The following is a 14,637-nucleotide window of genomic DNA, read 5'->3' on the forward strand; positions in this document are numbered from 1 at the left end:
CTCTCTCTCTCTCTCTCTCCTCTCTCTCTCTCTCCCTCTCTCATGCTCTCTCTCAAAATAAAGAAATAAACTTAAAAAAAAAAGTAGAAGTCCGTGATCAGAGCTTGGATCCACAGTATTTGGGGTAGAGTTCCCACTGCCTACTCTGTTTCCCACGAGCCAGGTGTCAGCCGCTTCAGGAACAGGTACACAGCTGTCTGTCATTGGGCAGGGGCGGGTGGGGGAGAGGAGTGGGTATTCGCTACTGTTCTGAGAGCTGAAGTTGACCTAAATTAGCCATGACTTACCATTCAGAACTTCTGCTGAAAGTTACAGTCCTTGCCGTAGACTCCAGAATTCAAAAATAATTATACCAGGCAGATTCTACCAGTGCAATTGTAGATGGGGAAGAAGGATTCTTGGCGCTTTCTATTTCCCATTCTTTTTTTTTTTTTTAATGTTTATGCATTTATTTTTGAGAGAGAGAGCCTGTTCGCATGAGCTGGGGAGGAGAAGAGAGAGAGAATCTCAAACAGGCTCTGCGCTGTCAGTGTGGAGCCCAGTGAGGGGCTGGAATTTATGAACCGTGAGATCATGACCAGAGCCAAAATCAAGTGGGAAGCTCAACCCACTGAGCCACCCAGGTGTCCCTCCCCCATCTTCTTTAATGCCACTGGTCACTTGTCATATCAGTTCAAAGGGGAGTGAAAATCTTTTCAATAAATATGCTGGAACAGTTCAATAAATAAATGGAAAAATAAGATTACAATGAATTATGAATATTTTCAGATTGATTTTACTGTATGTGAAATGTAAAACCAAAACAAATAAGTTTCTGGAAAAAAAAACATCGGAAAATATTTTTGATTTCAAGTGTTTTTTAGGACAAAACAATTCTAATACAATAAAAAATGGTAATGTGTACTCTATCAATATTTTAAAAATTTGATCTTTAAAATACCTTTTTTAAGAAAATGAAAAAGCAAACCCCAGATTAGGAGAAAATGTGCCCTATTTGAGATAGGACTTGTGTCCAGAATATATAAAGAACTACCACAAATTGAAAAAAAAAAAAAGGTACAAACAATCCAATTAAAGGAAAAAATAATAACAACTGAGCCAAAGACCTCAAAATAAGATATTCAACTTGCTGAGGAGAGCACAAAACGATGGTCCAATTATTAGTCATCAAGGAACTGCAGATCAGATTAAAATACCATAATATACAAATTTACACTCATTACAATGACTTAAAAAAAGACTTGGCAAAGATGTGTTTCATTTAGAAATCTCATGCATTAAGTATCAGTTGAGCAACCTCTTTGGGGAACTATTTGGCAGTTTCTTATAAAGTTAAACATAAACCTTCTCTTAAGTGAAAAAATCCTACTCTTTGGGATTTACCCAAGATTAATGAAAACAAATGTTCACAGGAAGGCTTGTACAAGAATATGCAAGTTATGAACTAAAACAAGTTGTGAATTGATAAATGAATTTTGGGACATTCACAAAATGGGTTTCTATTCATTTATTCTTTCAGTGAAAAAAATAAATAAGGGATTTCCAGTTTGTGGCTCTACATATTAAGGAACTTGGAAATCCCCACTCTATCATGACAAGTAAAATCTGAACAGACCGGAAAAGCATCAGCTCTCCTTGGATCCGTAAGGGAGAGGAAGACACAGGGAAAACTGCTACTCCCAAGACTGGACAGACAGACAGGCAAATACAGAAAGTCACAGCTTGCCAAATGAGAGGCCTGCCTACGGGAATCACCGTGGCCACCTGTGCTGGCGTAGGAAAACCAGAACTGTAATTGGATCGCTGGAGGCTCAGTGTGGACAAGTCTGAGGGTTAAAGGTGCCAGGGGACTTCTGGCTTCCAGTTCCGCTTGTAAGGAGCTTGGAAGTCACCACTCCTTCCTCAAAAATAAAAAGTTGAACAGACTGAAAACTCAACTCTTCTTGGATTCTTGACAGAGAAGACAGGGCCAACCTCGGCCCTCAGAACTGGGGAGACAAGACAGTTGAATACAGGGAGTTGCTGCTAACCAGAGTCTCAAGAGCAGATAGTGGGAACCAGGGCCAGGCAGGAAGATCTGAGCTATAATTGACAAGTTGCTGGCCACTCAGTGTGGGCAATCTGGGAATTAACTCGAAGGGGACCCAGTCATAGGGGGCCCCACAGTGTTTTAAAATTTATCTCCAGGAGTTTGACCAGTTTCTCACAGTAAGAACTGGAGATAAATCCTCTCTGGTGTCCGCGGAGTGGGAGGGAGAAATGGAACCAGAAATGGGTCAGAGCACTGTTTTCTGAACGATGCCTGCCCTCACAGGAAGCTAGTTAGCTAATCAGCGCCTAAACTACTTGGGCATTTTCTGACCATAACTGATCTGAGGAAGGAAAATACCCAACTCCAGCACCAATGCCTGTGTCCTCTAGCCATCCCGTTCTACTCAAGGGGATGGGAATAAACTGAGAAGGACTTTTGAGGTTCACATCCATAAACACAGGCTTCTCAAAAGCCTGAGACCTAATCAAAGGGTTGGGGAAAGCTTCCCCTCCCGACACTGCATCGCTACACTATTAAGGGCCTGCTGATAGCAGTTCCTTTTACCGAGTACATCATGGGAAGCTACCAAGAAATTATTAGAAGAAACACCAAGAAGGTTAAACGCACATGCACACACATGCACACACACACACACAAACTTTGAAGAGACAGAACAAACCCCAGAACCAGACATGTCAGAGATGTTGGCATTATCAGAGCAGAAATTTAAAACAACTCTGATTAATAAGCTAAGGGCTCTACTGAATAAAATAGACAACATGAGGAAAGATGGGTAATGTAAGCAGAAAGATGGAAATCCTCAAAAAGCACCCCCAAAAATTCTAGAGATAAAAATACAGAAACAGAAAGGATGAATTCCTTCAAAATGTCCATTGGTAGATGGGACACGGCAAAGGACAGAATCTCTGAGTTAGAGGATTTATAAATGGAATCCTCAAAAACTGAAAAATTACAAGAACAAAGACTGAAAAGAACAGAACAGAATATCCAAGGACTGTGGGACACGTACGAACAGTGTAACATATGTGAAGTGGGAATATCAGAAGGAGAAGAAAGACAGAACAGAACAGAAAGGATATTTGAAGCAATAATGACTGAGAATTTTCCCCAGATTAATGTCAGACACCAAACCACAGGCGCAGAAATCTTAGAGAACAGCAAGCAGGATAAATGCTAAAAACCTACACCTAGGCGTATCATTTTCAAGTTACAGAAAATCAAAGATAAAGAAAAAATACTGAATAAAGCCAGAAGAAAAAACACACCTTGCCTGTAGAGGAACAGAGATCAGATTTATAACTAACTTTTGGGGCACGTGGGTGGCTCAGTCAGTTAAGCATCCAGCTCTTGGCGGTGATGATGATCTCGTGGTTTGTGGGTTCCAGTCCCACATCAGGCTCCACACTTACAGCACGGATAAATCAACTTAAAAAAAAAGATTTACAACTAACTTCCCCTTAGAAACCATGCAAGCAGGAAGAGAGTGGAATGAAATATATAAAGTGTTGAGAGGAAAAAATCACCAACCTTGAATTCTGTATCCTGCAAATTTTTTCTTCAGAAGTGGAGGACAAACAACAACTTTCTCAAACAAAAACCAAGGAATTTTTTGGCAGCAAATCTGCCTTTCAAGAAATAATGAAAAAAGCTTTTTAGGGAGAAGGAAAACAATGTAGGTCAAAAACATGGATCTTCATAAAGAAAGGAAGAGCAACAAAATAAATAAATGAAAGAAAAATAAGACCTTTTTTAATTCTTAATTGGCATAACAGATAAAAGTTTGCTCAAAATAATAACAGCTAAAATGTTTTTATTATGTTTATGAACACTATATATATATTTTATATAGTATACTATACTATCTAATATTTTATATTATATATAATATATATACTGTATATGAATACTGTATACATATTTATGAATGACTATTATAAGTGAAATGAGTAACAGAAACTAGACAAGGAAAGGGAGAGCAGGATTAGGATTATTTGGTTATTATAAGGTACTCAAACACCTGTGAATCAGTGTAGTGTTATTTGCTTTTTTTTTTTTAACGTTTATTTATTTTTGAGACAGAGAGAGAGGGAGCATGAACAGGGGAGGGTCAGAGAAAGAGGGAGACACAGAATCTGAAACAGGCTCCAGGCTCTGAGCTGTCAGCACAGAGCCTGACGTGGGCCTCGAACTCATGGACCGTGGGATCATGACCTGAGCCAAAGTCGGATGCTTAACCGACTGAGCCACCCAGGTGCCCCCAGTGTAGTGTTATTTGAAAGTGGCTTTGGATTACCTGCAAGTATATATCGTGAGCATTTGGTCAACTACTAAAAAAAGTAAAAAGGGAAGTATAACTGGTATAATAAGAAAGGAGAGAAAATGGAATATGATTCTACAAAGTACAGAATACTCCATTTAAACAACCAAGGGCAGAAAAAGAGTGGTAGGATACAATCGACAGCAATAAACTGGAAAAATAACAAATATGGTAGCTGTTAGGCCAACTATATCAGGAAACACTGTAAAATAATATGCCAATTAAAAGACCGAGACTGTCAGAATGCATCAAAAATCCAGACCCACCTACATGTTGTCTACAAGAAATCCAGCTTAAATATAAAGACACATACAGATTAAAATTAAATAGGCTGAGAAAAATATACAGAAAGTATAGACTAATACCTTTAATGAACATAGATGCGACATCATCAACAAAATAGTCACAGGTCGAATACCAACCTTATGTGTAAAAAGAATTGTATGCCATGACCAAATGGGATTTATACCAGGTATGCGAATTTGGTTTATCATTGAAAACTCAACTAATGTTATCCATGACACTGACAGGCTAAAAAAGAAAAAAAAAACCTTTCTAGTGGAAGAACACTGGGAGGGAAGCCCCATCCCCCCTTGGTACACGGTTATGAACAGACCCCATCTCCTTTCCAATACATACCTCACCACCAGGCCAAATGAATTGGCCGGGAAAACATCTGGTAGCTACTGCCTCTTAGATCATCCATTCTACCTCTCACAGAATCACTGGAACTCATGAGGCTCCAGTCCTTTCCCTCTGAAAGCAGTGCAACAACTGAACAGGTATTCCCTCTGTGCACCTTTACAGGCACCAGCCAGGTCTAGGGTGTGCTCAGCCACTGTCTTTCAGAAATCCCACAATAAGAGGCCACTAGGCCCTATCTTCAAGGACACAGCAACATTTCAGGTCTATATGTTCATCCCACCCCCATGGGGGATCCTCCCAGAGGGTAGAGGAGATGGTGCCCGCAGGGGCCTGCCCGTACACTGTGGTGCTCTGCCTGCTACACAATGGTGGTCCCTTGCCCAGCCACTGGCCGCTAGGGCTCATGGCTTTGTGTGTGGGAGCCCGAGCACTGGGCGAGGGAGGGTGTTAGGAATTGCCTCCCCCGGAGGCAGCCCTCCACCAGTGACCAACAGAAACTGGAGGGTGAACACCAGCTTAAGTTTGGGGCGGGTATTTTGAAAGACGTTCCGACTCCCAGTAGGATGGGGCCAGCGACACCGAGCAGTAACCTGCTCGAAACCCTCCCTGCATTGGCTTCGCTTCCTTCCGCTCTCCAACTCCCTTCTCTTCACCCGGGAGCACTTCCTGGGACGCATCCCAAATGAAATTCTACCTTTTAAATCGACATCTGGAGGTAACCAGCCTATGAAAAATAATGTAATGCCCTACACTCTCAGAATTACAGCTGTTCTCTGGGAGAACACTGCTTTTTTCAACCGCCCCCTGTTGAAGGCCCTTAGGCACCTCTGCATGGAAAACCAGACCCTCTTTGGACGTGACCTTCACAACGTATGGTCTTTGTGCTCTCTCTCTACAATGATAGCTTGGCTTTTCACTTACGATGAGTTTGGGAGGGTGGAAGATTAGGGCTGAGGTCATCATCCAACTGGTGTGAGAATCAAGTCAGATCTGTGCCTAACAGCTGAAACATTGTTGACACTTAGTCTCCTCAAGTTAGGGGAAAGGATAGGAGAGTGTTCTTAGGGCACAGCAGATATTAGGTGGAGACACCAGGCAAGGATGCCAGTATGAAATCTGGGGGCAATGTTATGAAGCTCTGGTTGGCGAATGTGGAAATAGAAAATCTGTAGTAAATGTGGGAGGGGGGCCTCTATGAGAGGGGACCTCAGGGAGCTAATGACAGCCTTGTCTTCAGGCAGTTTGCTTGTGAAGGAAAATGAAGCTCCATTCTTCAGGAAACCCTAGGAGAGTATAGCAATTCACAGTTTGAATCTCCTTACACCCTGACAGGAGGGCAGGAGGAGCTGGGATTCATGTTCCTAGGCCCATTCCTTTAGTTTAGGCTTGCTTCTGGGGTTGTCACCTCCTATCATTTCTGGCCAGCTCAGCCTAGCTGAGAAAGCCCTTGGGCAAGGAGCCTCAGTGAGATGAGTCCTGAACTGGAGAATTAGCAGTGGAGCCTGACAATGCCTGAACGTGGGAGGGGGGCCCTGGGACCTGGAATTGGCTTACTGACCATGGAGCACAGACACTGAGACATGAGTCCAGGCGAAAGGCTCACTCCAATAGGTGAGACTTGGGGCTGAGTGGTTTGAGAACTTGGGTTAAGCAAAATGTTTATATGTGGAGATCAAGGATGAGCAGACTGGCCAAAACCTAGGCATCCATGCTAAGAGAGCCTCTTAGATCCTTTCTCTGAAGGCTCTGACATAAGGTAGGGCTTAGTTCAGTCACAGAAATCTAGAACTGGAAAGTTCATAGTAAGTGTGTGAGGAGGTGCCTCTGGCAAGGCAGGAAACACACTGGATTGGGATAAGGAAGGAATACCTGGAAAGTCCATTATGGACTGAATGTATGTCCCTCTCCAATTTTCATATGTTAAAACCTTAACCCCAAATGTGATAGGACCTTTGGGATGTAATTAGGTTTAGATGAGGTGATGAGGACAGAGCCCCATGAAGGGATAAGCACACTTATAAGAAGAGGACGAGACAGCAGAACTTCCTCTTTTCTCCACACAAAGATACAAGAAGGTGGCCATCTCTAAGCCAGGAAGTAGGCGGTCACCAGAATTCACCCCTGCTGGCACTCTGGTCACCGACTTCCTGCCTCCAGAAATGTCTGTCGTTCAACCCATTCAGTCCAGCGGCCTGAGCTAAGACAGAGACTTTACCTCAGGAATGGTGTGTGGAGTTTAAGTGAGGAGCATAGGGAAGGCCACACGGGCTATAGGTCAAGATGGAAACACCAGTCTGGTGAACTTTATCAGCAAACAAAGGTGGAACCGAGTTCTAGAAATGCCATGAGTATGCGCTTAGTAATGAAGAAGACACAATGATCACCCTCATCAGACAGGGGCTTAAACTTACGCCATCACTCCCTTCTCAGGGAGTCTTCAAATTTACAATAGAACTGAGCCAGAGACTGGAGCAAAGGACAGGCCCTTTGGTATAATATTTTAGATATCTGACACTTTTATTCCAGTTATATGCATACAATGCGGCAAAATGTTGATCGTTTGGGAAAGTTGGGAACATTTGCAATTGTCAATGACAGAGAAGTAAAGCTAAGACATCCAGTGCAGTTACTTGACTCCCATCAGCAAACAGGCTAGATTGGTGCCCCAGAGCTTTGTATTAGCTACTTTTCTGGGACATTCTATGATCTATTCAGAGATGATATGATTGAAGTTTTAGCATTAGGTACATATAAGATAAGGCCTGTTCCATCTGTGATAATTTGGAAACAGTAGAAAAATGCCAACAGCAATTACTCAAGACCTTTAGATGCAGAGAGGACAGTGACTGCTGATCAGAATGATACATAGTGTTGTCAGATAGATGTGTGAAAGCTTCAGTTAACACAAAAGAAAGCAATCATCTTCCCTTGTGCTTAGAAATCATTCAGACCCTGTCAACTTCTGAATGATCTACATTCTTAAGTGAGAGATGGCTATGGTTGACCTAGTGATATCATCCCCTCCAATGTTGCCCTGAAAGAAAATCAGATTCAGTCTATGCTAGTTTTAAATATTGACAAAATATTTTTAGAAGGCCATTGAGGCTAAAATCAATATGGGATGGCTACATATTTCATCATGAAGACACCGGTTTCGAAAGTGAAACCGGTAGGGGAAAATCTTGGAGATTAAATTCCAGATAGGGTAGAACTATCAGATAGATATGTAGCACCAATAATGAGCAGCCTCCCCCACCCCCCGCCATCCATGGGCAATACATCTTAATAGACCCAGTGGTTGCCTGAAACCATAGATGGTACTGAACTTTATACAAATTGTATTTTCTCCTACACATGCATACCTATGGTAAAGTCTGTGTCTGGGTCTGTGTCTCCCTCTCTCTCTTCCCCTCTCCTGCTCGCACTCTGTCTCTCTCTCTCTCTCAAAAATAAATAATAAAACTTAAAAAAAAATTAAACACAACAACAACTGTTAATAAAGGAGAACAACTATAACAAGATCCTGCAATAAAATTTCTGTGAATGCACTCTCTCTCTTTCTCTCTCACTCTCTCAAAATATCTCACACCGTAGTCATCTTTCTTTTTGCGATGATGTGAGATGATCAGATGCCTGTGTGATGAGATGAAGCGAGATGAAGGGCATAGGCAGGTGACGTAGCGTTAGGCTGCTGTTGACCCTCTGAGGGTACACGAGAAGAAGGATCATTTGCTCTCTGACCACAGTTGACTGTGGATAACTGCGGAAAGCAAAATCTTGGGTAAGGTGAAGTGTGGTGGTGGGGGGGCACTGCTGCAAATGGTACCTGAGTAGCATTCTAATGGGTGCCATTGGAATTTAGAATCAACAAGACAAAACGACTTCATTTAGTGGTGCTGGTGGAAGAAACGTGCAATTAGTAATCCCACCGGTGAAACTCTGATTTCCTGAAGGTAGCATTTAGAGAAGTTAACGGCCACCTTTAGCCTTGGAGTCAGCGCCGACTCCCACGGGGGATGTGACAGGATGCGGAACAGTCTGGGTGAGCTTCATTACCCGCGGAAAATTTGATCAGCAGAGAGACTGCAGCTAGGCTTGATAGTGTGCTCACTGGTGACAGATTCTTATTAGGTCACCTAGGACGGATGGTGTGTGTAGCCTCAGATAATTTTTTTTCTTTCTCCTGTAGCAAAGAGCCATTCAATACAGAGATCAGAATATGTGCACAAACACACACCATGCACATTATATCTTTTAAACCTTTAAAAAGACTCAAATGCCAACAATCACCTTGTAGAACATGCTATAAAACTTGATTTAAGTCAATGCATGATTTTCCCAAGTCAGTTTTACAGGTAAAAGGGGTCACTGGTATGTAAAATTAAGACAGAAGCTATTGGTGCGATCCTGATCCTTTTATTATTATTTTAAAAATTTTAATGTTTATTTTTGAGAGAGAGAGAGAGAGAGAGAGAGAGCAGGGGAGAGACAGAGAGAGAAGGAGACACAGAATCCAAAGTAGGCTCCGGGCTCAGAGCTGACAGCCAAGATCCCGACTCAGGGCTCCAACCCACAAACCGCAAGATCAGGACCTGAACCTAAGTCGGACGCTGAACCGACTGAGCCACCCAGGCACCCCAATCCTGATCCTTTTTAAATTTTATTTTATGTGTATGAATGAAACAATAGAGGGTATTTGTTTCTGCTCCTCCTTTTTGACCTGTTCTTTTTGAGGGAGGCAGCCATTCCAAGTAAGATTAGGAAAGCAGGGCACGAATAGGTCTCAAAACTAAAAATTAGTTATAGGTAGACAATTTTGGTTTCGATAGCTGTGATTTTATTATAGAAGGATATGCAAAGGCTTGACCTTCAAAACTGGGGCATCTTTTTCTTTTATTGTTATAGAGATTGCTACATTTATATGACAGTGCTGGAAAACCTTCTCTTATGGGGCTTTTGTTTTATGAAACAGTCAGCAATCACCACTAGGCCACCGATGTTTGTAAATCTCCTAGGGTTTAAGCATCAGGAGATATGGCAGCCATGGAAGAGAGGATTGTGGCTCGAGTAAAAACATTGTCTCCAGACCTATAGTGGTGGCAGCGTTCTGATTGGTCACCAACCACCACGATGATGTGGGTCATAGCGGCAGTGAATCCTATGATTACTAGCAAGCCTTTGATCATGACAGAGCACATGCGGTGGAACATTGTGGAAAAATGGAACGATAGTACTCACCACACGAAAAAAATAGCGCTGGTAAAAGTACACTTTCTACATAGAGTTAATTTTTTTCATGAAATCATTGCTAAGGATATGATGCATATGAAGGATAGATGTTACACTTAACATGCTTTGTTAAACAGATTTCTAAGGACATTTATCTGTTGTGTAGCATCAGTTTTTTTTTTTACCCTTGAAACATTTTTAACAAACTTTTCTTCTTACATATAACACAAACGCCTTGACAAGTTCTTAATATTTCATTTTAGGACCAAAATATAATTTCTGTACCATATTACTTTTGCATATTAATTTCAATGAATAAATTTATTGCCACTGAGTCTGTAAGAAACATCCAAATGATGCTCAAACATATTACATTGGTGGTGTGCACAGCTACTGAAATGTAAGTACGTAAGAATAACAAACACATTTTTAAACCATATGAGTCAAATATTTGAACCATCACCATAATATGTGTTGAATTAGTATAATCCTATTATGCTTTTCATGTATTGAGGATACATGAAATGAGGGTAATGCATAGATTATGCTTCAGGGAAAAACCTGGCTCATTAATCAGACTGGTTATCAATCCAGATTACTAATTTATTCAGTTCAAAATGTAATTTATCTCCCAACTTGGATCAGCCTACAATCACCAAAGGACTCTGGGTATGTCCTTTGTTGACAGTATATTTCATTTATCTTTTTTTAATGTTTTTATTTTTGAGAGAGAGAGAAGAGCGAGCACAAGCAGGGGAGGGCCAGGGAGAGAGGGAGGGAGAGAATCCCAAGCCGGGTCTGCACTGTCAGCACAACACGGGGCTCCAACTCATGAACCGTGAGATCATGACCTGAGCCCAAACCAAGAAACCAAAACCAGTGTATTTTAAAGTCTCTATTATTTTGTGTTTAGCATTTTCAAATAACTCATAATGAGATCACCATTTTTTCACTAATCTTAATACGTTTGATTCATCTGAAGTGCATTTTGATTTATATGAACAGAGCTGGTCTTTTGGATTATTGCCCAAGGTGTATCTGTTACCAAATTATCCAAGAAAAGAAGTATTTTCCTAGAAAAGATGGTATCTAACCTCTGGTCGGATAACCTGTATCAGTTATCATAAGCATACGTATCAAGGACTGAACTGTAGATAGGGCTAAACTATTCCATGTTTTCATTGAGCCCCACATGCTCAATGAATTGTGTATCCATATAAACAGGCAAAGCATGGGGTGTTGGAATTAGATTAGCTCTAGGCAAGATTTTTCCACTTCCTAGTTTGATTATTTCATCAGTTTTCTTATATATAACCTAGGAAAGTAAGATTTACCTCATTTCCTCACATGTAAATCACTTAAAAGAGGATAAAGTAGCAACTTTGTTGCATAATTGTGAGGATTAGGTAAGTTAACGCACATAAAACAGGCAATACAGTCCCAGGCACATAATGAGGGCTAAAAAATACTATCTTCAGGAGTGTGAACCATGACAGAATGTACAGATAGATGATAGCAGAGTACAGAGGTCTAAGTTAGGGGCTGCTCCCAAAAAATGTAATTAAGGAAACACGTCTTAAATATGAGGCAGGGTGTTGCAAGATACGTGTGGAGAGCAGAACTTGTAATCAAAGGGGAAATTGTGGGCAAAATTACTAAACTATGAAGGAGAGCACGGTAAGCAAAGACTGTGAGTCATGGGACATGTTGCTTAGGGATGAAGTGGGGCAGGATTTAAGATGAGGTGCAAACTCATAGGCAAAGTGGCGTGGCGAGTTGTGTTGCCATTGATGAAGGGAGGAACGTGAGAAGAAATGTCAGCTTTCAGAGAGGAGTACGATACAAGTTGAATTTGAAGCACGCTCGGCAAAAATTGCTCATACAAACCCCAGTAGGACCAGTTTCAGGGAACGATACATGGATATGGAGTACAGAGGAAACAAGCAAGGCCAGAATGGACTTCACACACTTGGAGATGCTTGGAGTTTCCACCGGACCAATTTATGTCTCTTTGTGCCTAATTACGACATTTACTGCAGTTCTCTGTGGACATATTTGCTGGCCCCCAAAGGTTATGAGTCTCTGCAGGGCAGGGAGTTTGTTTCAAACATCTTAGCAACCCCTGAACTTACTAAGTACCGCCCTTGAATAGTGTTTGATAGGAGTTTTAGTGAAGGGATGAGTTCTATCATGGAAAATTTTAGGATGGAAAGAGAGCTAATGGATTCAAGACGGTGAACAGAAGACGAGCCAGTCCATTCAGACTATGATAATCTGACCCCAGTCTGTCCCTCTAAGGACTGTTTCAGAGATGTGGTAAAGTCTGAAGCCAGATCAGAATAGTGTGAGCAGTAGATGAAAACGTACTGAACTTGCTCTTCAAGAGAAAGAGGGTGGTTCCAAGTATGTACATAGAGCAAGAAAAAAACCAAAGTCGTTCTCCTTTACTTTTTTCACTCAGTGACAGTTGAACATGTCAGTTGACAAAGAGAAGCCAGCGGAGTAGAGATGTGGAGATACAGGAGAGAGGGGGATAAAGATTCGTTTCAGGATAATTAATTAATAAGACTGACTTAGGAAGAATGGCATCAAAATCACAGCTTCTCCTCATTCCAACATGGGGCATCCCTTCTCTAAGCATGGCATAGCAGTGACGATGCACAGAACTTCCGTACTGAGGCAAAATAAGAATAAGGTAAAGGAGACAAGGGTAATGGCAACCATACAATATATTGATTGGATATCAGATTGGAAAAAAATATATGTCTATATAGAATATCTTTGGTCCAGGGCGCCTGGGTGGATCAGTCCGTTAAGTGTCCAACTCTTGGTTTCAGCTCAAGTCATGATCTTGTGGTTCATGAGTTTGAGCCCCAAGTTGGACTCTGTGCTGACAGACAGGGTCTGCTTGGGATTCTCTCTCTCCCTCTCTCTCTGCCCCTTCCCTGACTAGGGGCACACACTCTCTCCTTCTCTCAATAAATAAATATTTTTTTTAAAAAGAATATCTTTGGACTAATTGGAGACATTTAAATATATTAGATATATTAGATAATAATAGATCATATACAATAGTAACGTATTATATAATATGGTGTCCATCTTAAATTGGGAGTGAAGATGATATTGCAAAGATACATGAAAAAAAAGAACATGGCCTTGTTCTTAGAAAAAAAAATATATAGGAAAATTTGGGGGTGAAGTGGCAAGATGTCTATAACCCCAAAATTCTTCAGCAAAAATAATGCCTAAATCAATATCTGGAAAGCAAGAGAGTATTTGTAAATGTGGAAAGTATCAACATCTTGTTAATTTTAGATTAAGAGGATAAAGGTACACATTAGCTATTCTTGTAATATATTGTAAATTTGATTTTTTTTCCAAAATAAAAACTGGAATGATAACTACCTACTATCATTTTAAAGTATAATAGTATAGATTAACATTTCCAAAGTTGAACTAAGAATGTAGGTCACATGTATAATTTTGAAAAACAGCAACAGAAATTGGCTTATGAAAACAATGATACTTAGTTAATTTGCTTATCAGTTATGTTGTTCTTATTTATAACCTTTCACATATGAGCATATATATCATATTTGCATAAATTAATTTTTATAAGATACCATTTGATATTTGAAATGCAAGAAAGATATGGTCACCTATGTGGCTGCCCATCATCAGCTTAAAAAAGTAGTTCCCCTCACTGGTACCTTTCTCCCCAACCCCCCCCCCCATTAAGATAAACTGATTTGCATTTCGTGTTTATAATCCGGTTAATTTTGTTTATTTGCCACATATAAATAATATAAAACTATCTCTAAGTTTTATCTACATATATGGATCATATATGTGTATGTATACAGATGTAGAGAGATGGTAGGTAGATAGATAGATGATAGATGGATAGGTTTATTTTTTTTTTTTTTAGTGCTTTTTTTCTTCATCTTGGAAGAAGGTTAACATTTTTGCTTTATTTTGATATATTTTTTATCGCCAAACTCTGAGGTTGCATTTGAAGTTTTGGAAAGTCTGTACTCTATCTAATTACACTTTCTTTGTAGGGAATCTGTCCCTTATTCCTGAATGCATTGGGGATTTAGGAATCCCTGTCTGTAGTGACCTGTAGTTTCACTCTGTTGTATCCGTGAAGATTTCTTTTTATTTACTTTGCTCAGGAGTCATAGGGACTCTTGAGTATGAGGTTTTGTGCTTTTTTTTTCCAATTCTGACGAATTGTCAGCAATTACTTTTTTTAAATATGGCTATTTCCCAATCTCTCTGTTCTTTCCCTTCAGTAATATTTTTTAGATGGATGTTAGATCATCTCCCTTGATTCTTCATTTTCTTACTTTCTTATATTTCACCGTTTGTCTCTGGAGCGTGGACAGTA

General features: G+C 40.5%; 1 protein-coding gene across 2 annotated transcripts in view; it reads left to right on the forward strand.

The window, feature by feature from the left end:
- Positions 1–14,637, forward strand: part of SNTG1 (syntrophin gamma 1) — a 333,569-nt gene that overhangs the window by 14,246 nt on the left and 304,686 nt on the right. The window lies entirely within an intron of this gene.

This window comes from Lynx rufus, unplaced genomic scaffold (assembly GCF_022079265.1).
Source record: "Lynx rufus isolate CCGP_SWC_20201006 ecotype Redwood Valley unplaced genomic scaffold, mLynRuf1.p SCAF_12, whole genome shotgun sequence".
NCBI lineage: Eukaryota > Metazoa > Chordata > Mammalia > Carnivora > Felidae > Lynx > Lynx rufus.